This window comes from Muntiacus reevesi, chromosome 18, assembly GCF_963930625.1.
Source record: "Muntiacus reevesi chromosome 18, mMunRee1.1, whole genome shotgun sequence".
Lineage (NCBI taxonomy): Eukaryota > Metazoa > Chordata > Mammalia > Artiodactyla > Cervidae > Muntiacus > Muntiacus reevesi.
In genome coordinates, this window is record NC_089266.1 from 25,710,467 (window position 1) to 25,725,477 (window position 15,011).

Genomic DNA, 15,011 nt, shown 5'->3' on the forward strand with positions numbered 1-15,011 from the left:
GGGGAGGGATGTGGGAGAGAGGCTCATGAGGGAGGGAACATATGTGTACTTATGGCTGATCCGTGTTGGCAGAAACCAACATAATTCTGTAAAGCATTTATCCTTAAATTAAAAAATAAAAAATAGTCCAGGTTCGATGCATGAGACTTGAGTGCTCAGGGCTGGTGCACTGGGATGACCCAGAGGGATGGGATGGGGAGGGAGGTGGAAGAGGGGTTCAGGATGGGGAACACGTGTACACCCATGGCGGATCCATGTCAGCGTATGACAAAACCACTACAATTGTTCTGTAGTGTATTGTAAAGTAATTAGCCTTTAATTAAATAAATTATATTTAAAAAATAAATTAAAAATAGAATGGAGAAAGGTAACCATGCCAATGTTAATCAAAAGAAAGCTATGGTAGCTATATTAATTTCAAACAAAGCAGAACAAGAAGTTATCAGGGATAAAGAAGAGTATTATATAGTGATAAAGCAGTTAATTTTCTAAGAAGACATAACAATCTTTGATGTGTATCCACCTAACAGGTGTCAAAATATTTGAGGCTGTAAGGAGAAATAGACAAATTCACTATTATGTTGATGTTGAAGACTTCAACACACCTATATTAGTAGCTGAGAATGAATTACTAATGGGTTTGAAGAACAGCAGGCCCTGGTGGCTTAGATGGTAAAGAATCTGCCTGCAATGCAAGAGACCTTGGCTCAATCCTGGTTTGGGAAGATCCCCTGGAGAAGGCAGTGGCTACCCACTCCCGCATTCTTGCCTGGAGAATTCTATGGACAGAGAAGCCTGGTGGGTAACGGTCCATGGGGTCACAAAGAGTCAGACATGACGGAGTGACTAACACTTTCACTTTTCTTTTGAAGAACAACAGGGAGGCCAGTGTGACAGGAGAAGGAATGAGGGAAAATGCTATCAGATGAAGTCAGAGAGGTGATGTAGTAGAGATGGTGGGATTATAAAAGACATCACAGGATATTGAATTTTACTCTAAGTGAGATGATGGGCCATTGCAGAATTTTGAGCAGATGAGTGAAACAATTTGACTTGTTTTTTGTTACAATGTGTCTCAGTTTGGATCTTTTCAAGGTTATTATACTTGGAATTCTTTGAGCTTCTTGGATGTGTAGATTCATGTCTTTCATAAAATTTGGGATATTTTTGGATGTTGTTTCTTCAAACATGCTTTCTGTACCCATTCTATTCCTAGAACTTCCATAATGTTGGTATACTTTGACGGTGGCTCAATGTCTCTTAGGCTCTGTTCATTTTTCTTCATTTTTTTCTTTCTGTCCTTCAGCCTGGATAATTTCAATTGACTTTTATTCCTTGACTCTTCTGCTTGCTCAGAAATACTCTTGAGCCCCTCTAGTCAGTTATTCATTTCAGGTGTTGTATTTTTCAGCTCCAGATTTTCTATTTGGTTCCATTTTGTAATTTCTGTCTCTTTACTGATACTCTCTGTTTGTTCATACTCCATTCTCTTGGTTTCCTTCAGTTCTTTATTCATGCTCTTGTTTAGCTCTTCGGCTGTATTTTAAAACAGTTGATTTAAAGTCTTGGTCTAGTAAGTCTAATATCTACTTCCTTAGGGATAAGTAAGTTTAAGTGAAAGTCACTTAGTCATGTCTGACTCTTTGCAACCCCATGGACTATACAGTCCATGGAATTCTCTAGGCCAGAATACTGGAGTGGGTAGCCATTCCCTTCAGTTTCTGTCAGTTTCTTTTCCTGTGACTGGGTCATGTTTTCTGTTTCTTTGTAGGCTGTGTTGTTGAAAAGTAAACATTTTTAATTTTATAATGTGATAACTTTAGAAATCAGATTTTTTTCTCCTCCCCAGAGTTTGCTGTTGTTGCTCATTGAGGAATATAGTCATCCATTTGCTTAGTGACTTTTCCAAACTATTTTTGCAAAGATGATATTACTCATTATGTATTGTCACTGACATTTCTGTTCTAATATCTTAGTGATAAGTCAGTGACTTGATCTTAAATACCAACATCAGCAGCTCCTTTCTTTTTTATGCACTCCTCTGGTATCTGTATGTTTTTCACTAGATTCAGGTTCCAAAAAAGTTGATTCCGTCAATTGCCACTGGTTGCTTCAGTGGAAGAGCTGATTTTTGGAGCTCCCAACTCTACCATTTGCCATGATATAATCCCCTAACTGCAATTTGAATCTTACTCTCTCCAAGATACATTGTTAAATAAAAAAAATAAAGATGAAAAATAAATAAATAAATAAATAAAAATGGAGTGAAATGTGTATAGTATGCTGCTGCTGCTGCTAAGTCACTTCAGTCGTGTTTGGCTCTGTGCGACCCCATAGACGGCAGCCCACCAGGCTCCTCTGTCCCTGGGATTCTCCAGGCAAGAATACTGGAGTGGGTTGTCATTGCCTTCTCCAATGCATGCATGCATGCTAAGGTGCTTCAGTTGTGTCCAACTCTGTGTGACCCATGGACGGCAGCCCACCAGGCTCCTCTGTCCACAGGATTCTCCAGGCGAGAACACTGGAGTGGGTTGCCATTGCCTTCTCCAGTATAGTATGCTACCAGTTACCTAAAAATAGGGGATATATTTGCTTATAAACAGTGAAAAGACAGGCTATAAGATTAAAAAAGTATAGTTTTAAAATGAATTCTTAATGAATATAGATACAAAAATCTTTATCAAAATATTAGCAAATAGAATTCAGCATTGGGCCTCTCTGATGGCTCAGTGGTAAAGAATCTGCTTGCCAATGCAGGAGACATGGGTTCAATCACTGGTCCAGGAACATCCTCATGTCATGAAGCAACTAAGCCCATGTGTCACAACTATTGATCCCATGCTCTAGAGCCCAGGAATTGCAATTACTGGGCCCATGCACTGCAACTATTGAAGCCTGCACACCCTAGAGTCTGCTCAGCAGCAAGAGAAGCCACCACAATGAAAAGCCCATTCACTGCAACAAAGAATAGCCCTTGCTTGCTGCAAGTAGAGAAAGGCCTGTGTAGCAACAAAGACCCTACACAAACATAAATAAATAAATAAAATTATTTTTAAAAGGTAAAATAAGAAGTATTACTAAAAAAAACTTTTAAAAAAGAATTCAGTATTATATAAAAAGAATTATACACCATATCTAGGTGGTACTTATTCCAAGAATGGAAAGATAATTCAATATTTAAAAGTTAATCAATATAACCTACTATATTTACAGGTTAAAGAAGAAAAATCACATGATGATCATATCAATTAAAGCAGAAAAAAGCATTTAAAAAAATTAAACACCCATTCAGATGAAAATTCTAAGTAAACTAGTAGTAAAAGAATCTCCTAAACCTACTAAAGAATATCTACAAAAAAAAAAATGTAGTTAATATCATACTTAATGATGAAAGGCTGAATGTCTTATCCCTAAGATAAGGAACCAAGTAAGGATGTGCACTCCATCAATGCTACTTAACATAATGCTGGAAGTTCTAGCCACCTCAGTAAGGCAAGAAAAGAAATTAAAAATAAATACAGATCAGGGCTTTCCTGGTGGCTCAGTGGTAAAGAATCTGCCTGCCAATGCAGGTGACATGGTTTTGATCCCTGATCCAGGAAGATCCCATATGCCTGCATGCCCTAGAGCCTATGTTCCACAACAAGAGAAGCCAACACACCACAATGAAGAGTAGTCCCCACTCACTGCAGCTAGAGAAAAGCCTGTGTGCAACAATGAAGGCCCAGCAGAGCCAAAAATGAATAAATAAAAGAAAATGCCTTTTTGTAGAAAGAAAGGATTAAAAAGTTATTTCAAAAAAATGGCCGTACTACTCAAAGCAAGCTGCAAATTTAATGCAATCCCTATCAAACTACCCATGACATTTTGCACAGAGCTAGAATAATAAAAGTTTAAATGGAACCACAAAAGACCCAGAGTTGTCAAAGCAATTCTGAGGGAAAAAAAAAAGCTGGAGGTATAACCCTCCCAGACTTCCAACAATAATACAAAGCTACAGTAATCAAAACAGCATGGTACTGGCACAAAAACAGACAAATAGACCAATGGAACAAAATACAGAAATAAACCCATACACTTATGTTCAATTATTCTTTAACAAAGAAGGCAAGAATATACAATGGAGAAAAGACAGCCTCTTCAGCAAGTGGTGTTTGGAAAGTCAGACAGCCTTATGTAAGTCAATGGAATTAGAACACTCCCTGACACCATAACAAGCTCAAAACGGTTTAAAGACCTAAATATAAGACATGACACCATAAAACTTTTAGAAGAGAACATAGGCAAAATAGTCTGACACTGTTGTTATTGTTCAGTCGCTAAGTCATGTCTGACTCTTTGTGACTCCATGGACTGCAACATGCCAGGCTCCTCTGTCCTTCACTGTCTCCCAGAGTTTGCTCGAATTCTTGTCCCTTGAGTTGGTCATGCTATCTAACATAAATCTTTGACATATTCTCTGACATAAATCATAGCAATAATTTCTTAGATAAGTCTCCCCTCCCTAAGATAAAAGAAATAAAGGCAAAGATAAACAAAAATAATCTAATCAAATCAAAAACTTTAGCACAGCAAAGAAAACAGTCAACAAAATGAAAAGGCAACCAAAGATTGAGAGAAAATATTTGCCAACCATGCAACCAACAAGGGGTTAATTTCCAAAATATACAAAGAGCTCAGAGAGCTCAATATAAAAATAAAAACTGGGCACAATACCTACATAGACATTTTTCCAAAGAGAGCACACAGGTGGCCAAAGACACATAAAAAGATTTTCAATATCACTGATTGTTAGAGAAATGCAAAACAAAACCACAATGAGGTATCTTACGTCATATTCAGTAAGAATGGCTATCATCAAAAAGTCTACAAATTATAAATGCTGGAGAGGGTGTGGAGAAAAGGGAAATCTTCTACACTTTTGGTGGGAATGTAGTTATGCAACTACTATGGAAAATAGTATGGAGGTTCCTTAAAAAACTAAAAATGGAGCTACCATATGATCCAGCAACCCCACACCTGGGTATACACCCAAGAGAGACAAAAACTCTAATTCTAAAAGATATATGCTTTCCAATGCTCATGGCAGCACTATTTATAATAGTCAAGACCTGGAAGCAATCAGAGTCTATCAACAGAAAATGGATAAAGAAAACATATATATATAATCATTGTATATAGTATTTAATATATCATATATATTTATATCTATATTTATAAATATATAATTTATATTATATCATAGTAATTATTATATATAATGTAAATTATATAAATATATATTTATAATATAATATACAATATTTTTATATTACATAATATATAATAAATACATATTATATATTTTATATTTATTATTATATATCATAATATTATATATCATAATATAATATAATATATCAATATTTATTATATATAAATATATATTATAGGTTTACATATATCATAATATATAAAATACATATTATATAAATATATAATATATTGTTATATTAATTATATTATTAAATATATATTCATATACATTATATTTTATATATTTATATATATTAAATCTATATTATATTTATATATTTATATGTATATATGTTATATATTGTCATATATTATATTATATATATTATACTTATTGTTATATATAATATAATATAAATATAATATATGTATATAAGCCCATCCATATTGCTTCAAATGGCAATATTTCATTCTTTTTTATGGCTTAGTGACATTCCAATATATATATATAATATAAAATATATATATATAAGATATATAATATATCATATAATATATTATATCATACTATATACTATATACTATACAATTATATATTGTATAATATCATATATATAATTATTTATATAATTATATATAAAATATATAATTATTTATATTTATATATAATTATTTATATAATTATATATAAAATATATAATTATTTATATATAATTATATATATAATATATATATAAACCCATCCATGTTGCTTCAAATGGCAATATTTCATTCTTTTTTATGGCTTAGTGACATTCCATTATATATATATAATATCTGTATATATAGATCGATGTATAATATATATAATAATTATATATATCTTATATATATAGTTAATATATATAATTATCATATTATATATTATCAATATAATAATTATATATATTTATATGTATATAATATATAATTAATATATAACATAATCATATAATATATATTTAATTACATATGATTATAATATAATCATATATATTTAGTTATATATTAATTATATAATTATGTATCATATATTTAATTACATATAATTATATAATATATAACTATATATTATATAATCATATGTATAATTATATATTATAGTATAATTATTATAATATAGTATCATATATAGTATGTAATATATTATAATATATATATTATAATATATTATATATTATATATGTATAATTATTATATATTATATATAAGATGGAATGGAATGTCACTAAGCCATAAAAAAGAATGAAATACTGCCATTTGAAGCAACATGGATGGGCCTAGAAATTACCATATTAAGTAAATAAGACAATGACAAATATTATATAGTATCATTTATATGTGAAATCTAAAAATTAGTGCAAATGAATCTATTGATATTTACAAAACAGACACAAAAAATCAGCTTGTAGTTACCAAAGGGGAATGGAAGAGGTGGGAGGGATAAATTAGGAGTACGGGATAAACAGATGCACATCACTATATAAAAATTAGATAAACAACAAAGATTTACTATATAACACAGGGAACTAGATTCAACATCTTGTAATAATTTAGAGTGGAAAATAATCTGAAATATATATGTATATAGATATGCATATATATATCTATCTGAACCACTTTGATGTGGACTTAAAATTCACTATTTATTATAAATCAATTATGCTTCAATTAAATAGATACATATATACATACAGGTCAGAAAGTAAGAAATAGAGCTCTTCATTTTTGCAGGTAACATGTGTTATAAAGAAAATCCCAAGCAATCTACTAAAATAACTCCTAGAGCTAGTGAGTGAATTCAGCAAGATCACAGGATGTAAGATGAATATATATACATCAATTGTACTTCTATAGACTAGGAATGAAAATATAAAAACTGAAAGTAAAAATACAATACCATTTACAATTGCTAAAAAAAGAAATGCAATAGGTGTAAATCTAACCCAGAAAAAAATTAGATATAAATTTAGCTAATGTTGTGTTGTCATCTGTGATTTGTGGTTCATGCTAAAGCATCATCGTCATTACATCACTGCAAGTGATGGCACGGAAGCGTGTAACTTAAGTGACTTTAACAGTTCGCCTTTGACTTGACCTGTGGATTGAGATGAGATAGCGATAGTCTAATTTTTAACATTGTGAATATTGTGACCATGTATTTTAAGAGTTCAGATAATAATTACAATACAATACCAACGACATCACCAGGGGAAAAAGGCTAAAGGACCGTGTTTTATTCTAATTATTTTTTCAATTGAAGTATAGTTGACTTACAACATTACGTTAGTGTCAGGGGTACAGCAGATTTGGTTATACATATATATGTGTGCATGCGTGCAAGTTGCTTCAGTCATGGCTGAGTCTTTGTGATTCTGTGGACTGTAGGCCGCTAGGCTCCTCTGTCCATGGGATTCTCCAGGCAAGAATACTGAAGTGAGTAGCCATGTCCTTCTCCAAGGGATCTTCCTGACCCAAGGATCGAACCCGAGTCTCCTTCGGCTTCTGCATTGCAGGCAGATTCTTTATTGCTGGGCCACCGGGAAAGCCCATATAAATGTATATATCTATATTATTTTTAAAATTCTTTTTCATTATAGATTGTCACAAGATATTGAATATATGACTGTATACAATAGTGCTATATAATAACTCTTTTTGCTTATGTATTCTATGTACAGTAGTTTGTGTCTGTTAGTCCCATACTTCTAATTTATCCCTCCCCACCCCTTCCGCTTTAGTAACCATGTTTGTTTTCTTTTTTAAAATTTACTTTTACTGAATAATAATTGGATTACAATGTTGTGTAATTACTACTGTATGGCAAAGTGATTCAATTATACATATATATACATTCTTTTTCATATTCTTTCCCATTAAGGCTTTCACAGGATATTGAATGTAGTTCCACGTGCTATACAGTAGGACCTTGTTTATCCATTCTATGCATACTAGTTTGCATCCACTAATCCAAACTCCCAGTCCAGCCCTCTCCCATCTCCTTCCCCCTTGGCAACCACCTGTCTGTTCTCTGTGTCCCTGATTCTGTTTCTGTTTCATAGACACATTCATTTGTGTCATATTTTAGATGCCACATATCAGTGATATCATATGGTGATATCATCTGTCTTTTTTTCTGACTTACTTCACTTAGTATGAGAATCTCTAGGCCCATCCAGGTTGCTACAAATGGCAGTATTTCGTTCTTATTTTTAGTTGAGTAGTATTCCATTGTATACCTTTATACAAGTCCATTTTATATCCTTATGCACATCTTATTTTTTAAAAATTAATTTATTTATTACAAGTAGAGGCTAATTACTTTACAATATTGTGGTGGCTTTTGCCATACACTGACGTGAACCAGCCACGGGTGTACATGTGTCCCCCGGACCTGAACCCCCGCCGCACCTCCCCATCCCATCCTTCTGGGTTGTCCCAGTGCACCAGCTGTGAGTGCCCTGTTTCATGCATCGAACTTAGACTGGTCATTTATTTCACATATGTTAGTATACATGTTTCAATGCTATTCTTTCAAATCATCCCACCCTCACCTTCTCCCACAGAGTCCAAAAGTCTGTTCTTTATATCTGTGTCTATTTTGCTGTCTTGCATATAGGGTCATTGTTACCATCTTTCTAAATTCCATATATATGTGTTAATATACTGTATTGGTGTTTTCTTTCTGACTTACTTCTTTCTGTATAATAGGCTCCAGTTTCATCTATCTCATTAGAACTGACTCAAACGCTGAGTAATATTCCATTGCGCATATGTACCACAACTTTCTCATCCATTCGTCTGGCGATGGACAGCTAGATTGCATCTATGTCCTGGCTATTGTAAACAGTGCTGTGATGAACATTAGGGTGCACGTGTCTCTTTCAATTCTGATTTCCTTGGTGTGTATGCCCAGCAGTGGTATTGCTGGGTCATATGGCAGTTCTATTTCCAGTTTTTTAAGGAATCTCCACACTGTTCTCCATAGTGGCTGCACTAGTTTGCATTCCCACCAACAGCATAAGAGGGTTCCCTTTTGTCCACACCCTCTCCAGCATTTATTGTTTGTAGATTTTTTGACAGCAGCCCTTCTGACCAGTGTGAGATGGTAACTCATTGTGGTTTTGATTTGCATTTCTCTGATAATGAGTGATGTTGAGCATCTTTTTATGTGTTTGTTAGCCATCTGTATGTCTTCTTTGGAAAAATGTCTGTTTAGCTCTTTGGCCCATTTTTTTTAAGGAAAAACATTTTATTTATGAATCCAGAGACATCTGTGCCATATTCATTTTCTTTTCTTCCAGTTTTGTGTTCATTCATTGGTTGATTGGTATAACTTTGGGTTGAAAGTGTTTAGCTATTCATACTCCTCAGAACATGGCACTTTATCTTCTTTGGTCAGTGATTATCACTCAAATTTTATTTGGTACTTGTTTTTTCCATTTTATTCCCTTTTCCTTCTCCACACTAGCAACTAATTTCTATCTGATGTAAAACTTTTCGTTTGCATATGTTCTTTTTTTTTCCATTTATTTTTATTAGTTGGAGGCTAATTACTTCACAACATTTCAGTGGGTTTTGTCATACATTGACATGAATCAGCCATGGAGTTACATGTATTCCCCATCCCGATCCCCCCTCCCACCACCCTCTCCACCCGATTCCTCTGGGTCTTCCCAGTGCACCAGGCCTGAGCACTTGTCTCATGCATCCCACCTGGGCTGGTGATCTGTTTCACGATTGATAATATACATGCTGTTCTTTTGAAACATCCCACCCTCACCTTCTCCCACAGAGTCCAAAAGTCTGTTCTATACATCTGTGTCTCTTTTTCTATTTTGCATATAGGGTTATCATTACCATCTTTCTAAATTCTATATATATGTGTTAGTATGCTGTAATGTTCTTTATCTTTCTGGCTTACTTCACTCTGTATAATGGGCTCCAGTTTCATCCATTTCATTAGAGCTGATTCAAATGAATTCTTTTTAACGGCTAAGTAATATTCCATGGTGTATATGTACCACAGCTTCCTTATCCATTCATCTGCTGATGGGCATCTAGGTTGCTTCCATGTCCTGGCTATTATAAACAGTGCTGCGATGAACATTGGGGTGCACGTGTCTCTTTCAGATCTGGTTTCCTCAGTGTATATGCCCAGAAGTGGTATTGCTGGGTCATATGGCAGTTCTATTTCCAGTTTTTTAAGAAATCTCCACACTGTTCTCCATAGCAGCTGTACTAGTTTGCATTCCCACCAACAGTGTAAGAGGGTTCCCTTTTCTCCACACCCTCTCCAGCATTTATTGCTTGTAGACTTTTGGATAGCAGTCATCCTGACTGGCGTGTAATGGTACCTCATTGTGGTTTTGATTTGCATTTCTCTGATAATGAGTGATGTTGAGCATCTTTTCATGTGTTTGTTAGCCATCTGTATGTCTTCTTTGGAGAAATGTCTGTTTAGTTCTTTGACCCATTTTTTGATTGGGTCATTTATTTTTCTGGAATTGAGCTTCAGGAGTTGCTTGTATATTTTTGAGATTAATCCTTTGTCTGTTGCTTCATTTGCTATTATTTTCTCCCAATCTGAGGGCTGTCTTTTCACCTTACTTATAGTTTCCTTTGTTGTGCAAAAGCTTTTAAGTTTCATTAGGTCCCATTTGTTTATTTTTGCTTTTATTTCCAATATTCTGGGAGGTGGGTCATAGAGGATCCTGTCGGAGAGTGTTTTGCCTATGTTCTCCTCTAGGAGTTTTATAGTTTCTGGTCTTACATTTAGATCTTTAATCCATTTTGAGTTTATTTTTGTGTATGGTGTTAGAAAGTGTTCTAGTTTCATTCTTTTACAAGTGGTTGACCAGTTTTCCCAGTATCACTTGTTAAAGAGGCTGTCTTTTTTCCATTGTATATCCTTCCCTCCTTTGTCGAAGATAAGGTGTCCATAGGTTCGTGGATTTATCTCTGGGCTTTCTATTCTGTTCCATTGATCTATATTTCTGTCTTTGTGCCAGTACCGTACTGTCTTGATGACTGTGACTTTGTAGTAGAGTCTGAAGTCAGGCAGGTTGATTCCTCCAGTTCCATTCTTCTTTCTCAAGATTACTTTGGCTATTCGAGGTTTTTTGTATTTCCATACAAATTGTGAAATTATTTGTTCTAGTTCTGTGAAAAATACCGTTGGTAGCTTGATAGGGATTGCATTGAATCTATAGATTGCTTTGGGTAGAATATTTGGCCCATATTTTGATTGGGTCATTTATTTTTCTGTTATTGAGTTGCATGAGCTGCTTGTATATTTTGGAGATTAATTCTTTGTCAATTGCTTCATTTGCTATTATTTTCTCCCATTCTGAAGGCTGTCTTTTCACCTTGCTTATAGTTTCCTTTGTTATGCAAAAGCTTTTAAGTTTAATTAGGTCCCATTTGTTTATTTTTGCTTTTATTTCCTTTACTCTGGGAGGTGGGTCATAGAGGATCTTGCTGTGATTTATATCAGAGAATGTTCTGCTTATATTTTCCTCTAGGAGTTTTATAGTTTCTGGTCTTACATGTAGATCTTTAATGCATTTTGAGTTTATTTTTTATACACATCTTCTTTGTCCATTCATCTGCCGATGGACATTTAGGTTGATTCCATGCCTTGGCTCTTGTGAACAGTGCTGCTATGAACATAGGGATTCATGTGTCTTTTTGAGTTACAGTTTTCTCTGGATCTGTGCCCAGGAGTGGGATTGCTGGATCATATGCTAACTCCAGATATTCAATCTGGATTTAGAAAAGGCAGAGGAACCAGAGATCAAATTGCCAACATCCGTTGGATCATGGAAAAAGCAAGAGAATTCAAGAAAAACATCTACTTCTGCTTCATTGACTACACGAAAGCCTTTGACTGTGTTGATCACAACAAACTGTGGAAAATTCTTAAAGAGATAGGAATACCAGGCTACCTCACCTGTCTCCTGAGGAACCTGTATGCCTGTCAAGAAGCAAGAGTTAGTACTGGACATGGAACAGTGGACTGGTTCCAAATTGGGAAAGAAGTACATCAAGACTGTATATTGTCACCCTGCTTATTTAAACTTATATGCAGAGTACATCATGTGAAATGCCAGGCTGGATGAAGCACAACCTAGAATCAAGATTACTGGGGAAGATATCAATAACTTCAGATATGCAGATGATACCACCTTTATGGCAGAAAGTGAAGAAGAACTAAAGAGCCTCTTGATGAAGTTAGAAGAGGAGAGTGAAAAACTTGGCTTAAAACTCAACATTCAGATAACTAAGATCATGGCATCTGGTCCCATCACTTCATGGCAAATAGATGAGGGAAAAATGGAAACAGTAACGGACTTTATTGTCTTGGGCTCCAAAATCACTGTAGATGGTAACTGCAGCCATGAAATTAGAAGATGCTTGCTTCTTGGATGAAAAGCTATGACCAACCTAGACAGCATATTAAAAAGCAGAGACGTTACTTTGCCAACAAAAGTCCACGTAGTCAAAGCTATGGTTTTCCAGTAGTCATGTATGGATGTGAGAGTTGGACCATAAAGAAAGTTGAGTGCTGAAGAATTGGTGCCTTTGGACTGTGGTGTTGGAGAAGACTCTTGAGAGACCCTTGGACTGCAAAGATATCAAAGTCAATACTGAAGGAAATCAATCCTGAATATTCATTGGAAGGACTGATCCTGAAGCTGAAGCACCAATACTTTGGCCACCTGATGCAAAGAGCTGATTCGATAGAAAAGACTCTGATGCTGGGAAAGATTGAAGGCAGGGGGAAAAGGGGACGACAGAGGATGAGATGGTTGGATGGTATCACTGACTCAATTAACATGAGTTTGAGCAAGCTCTGGGAGATGGTGAAGAACAGGAAAGCCTGGCGTGCTTCAGTCCATGGGGTCACAAAGAGTCAGACATGACAGAGCGACTGAATAACAGCAACAGTGGTAGTTCTAGTTTTAGTTTTCTGAGGAATCTCCATACTGTTTTCCACAGTGATTGAACCAACTTACATTCCTACTAGCAGCAGAGGAGTGTTCCCCTTCCTCTACACCCTCTTAAGCATTCATTTGTAGACCTAAATGATGGCCATTCTGACCAGCATGAGATGGTACCTTGTTGTAGTTTTGATTTATGTTTTTCTAATAATTAGTGATGTTGAGCATCTTTTCATGTGCCTATTGGTCATCTGTATTTCTTCTTTGGAGAAATGTCTCTTTAGGTCTTATGCCCATTTTTCAGTTGGGTTGTTTTTATTGTTGAGTTGTGTGAGCTATTTGTATATTTTGGAAATTAACCCCTTGTTGGTTGCATTGTTTGCAAATATTTTCTCCCATTCTGTAGACTGTTCTTTTTAAAAATAGGGTCTTTTTTATAGGTTTTTTTTTTTTTTGTTTTGTTTTTTAAGATTTATTTGGCTGTCCCAAGGCTTAGTTGCAGCATGTGGGATATAGTTCTCTGACCAGGGATTGAACCTAGGCCCCTGCAATGGGAGCACAGAATCTTAACCGCTGGACCACTAGGGAAGTCCCTCTTTTTGTTTTGTTTATGGTTTCCTTTGCTGGGCGAAAGTTTTAAGTTTGATTAGGTCCCATTGGTTTATTTTTATTTCTATTGCCTTGGGAGATCTGACCTAAGAAAACATTGGTACAATTTTTGCCTATGTTCTCTTCTGAGTTTTATGATGTTGCATGTTATGTTTAAGGCTATAAGACATTTTGAGTTTATTTTTGTGTATGATGAGAGGGTATGTTCTAATTTTATTGTGCTGTCCAACTTTCCCAACACCACTTGCTGAAGAGACTTTTTCCCATTGTACATTATTGTCTCCTGTGTTGAAAATTAATTGATCATAGGCACATGAGTTTATTTTTGGGCTTTCTATTATGCTCCATTGACCCATATGTCTGTTTTGTTCCAATACCATGCTGTTTTGATTACTGTAGCTTTGTAGTATTGTCTAAAATCAGAAATGGTTATGCCTCCTGCTTTGTTCTTTTTCTTCAGGATTGCTTTGGTAATTATGGGTCTTCTATGCTCCACATGACTTTCAGGATTATTTGTTCTAGTTCTCTGAAAGAGGCCATGGGTAATTTGACAGAGGTAACATTACATCTGTAGATTGCTTTGGGCAGTATGGCCATTTTAACAATATTAATTCTATAAGTTTGTTTTCTATGTCTGTGAGTCTATTTTTGCTTTATTCATTTGTACAACTTTTTAGATTCCACATAGAAGTGATACCATATAATATTTGTCTTTCTCTGAATGACTGTGATATTTTGATGACAGACAGACACATACAACTGGATCAAGGAGGTAAATAATTAAAACAGAGGACTGCACAATATGCAGAAAAGAATTTGGTCTTGAAGAAGGGGCCATGATGCATACACGGAGACTTGCATAGATGGAATCTCACAAATTTGGGATGAGTCAGGCAAGTAAATATAAATCAATTGAGAGTTTTTCATCTCCTAAAAGACACCAATCCTCAGTCACAAATAGTGGCTCAGGCATCCCACACGAATGATCAAGCATCATTATATTGCTTGCTTGATGGCTCTGTGAAACTGAGTGAAGTTACATTTCCTGATTCAGAGGGTGCAACTAAATGTCCCATGGAAGAGCAAAAGGAGATGTTTCAATAACTTGGCCTCCGAGTGTGGAGAACTGATTTTTCAGATCTCACTAACAGTCATGCTGTGTATATCAAGTCTGAATCATGGCAATGAAAAGATGTTTCCCCCCAG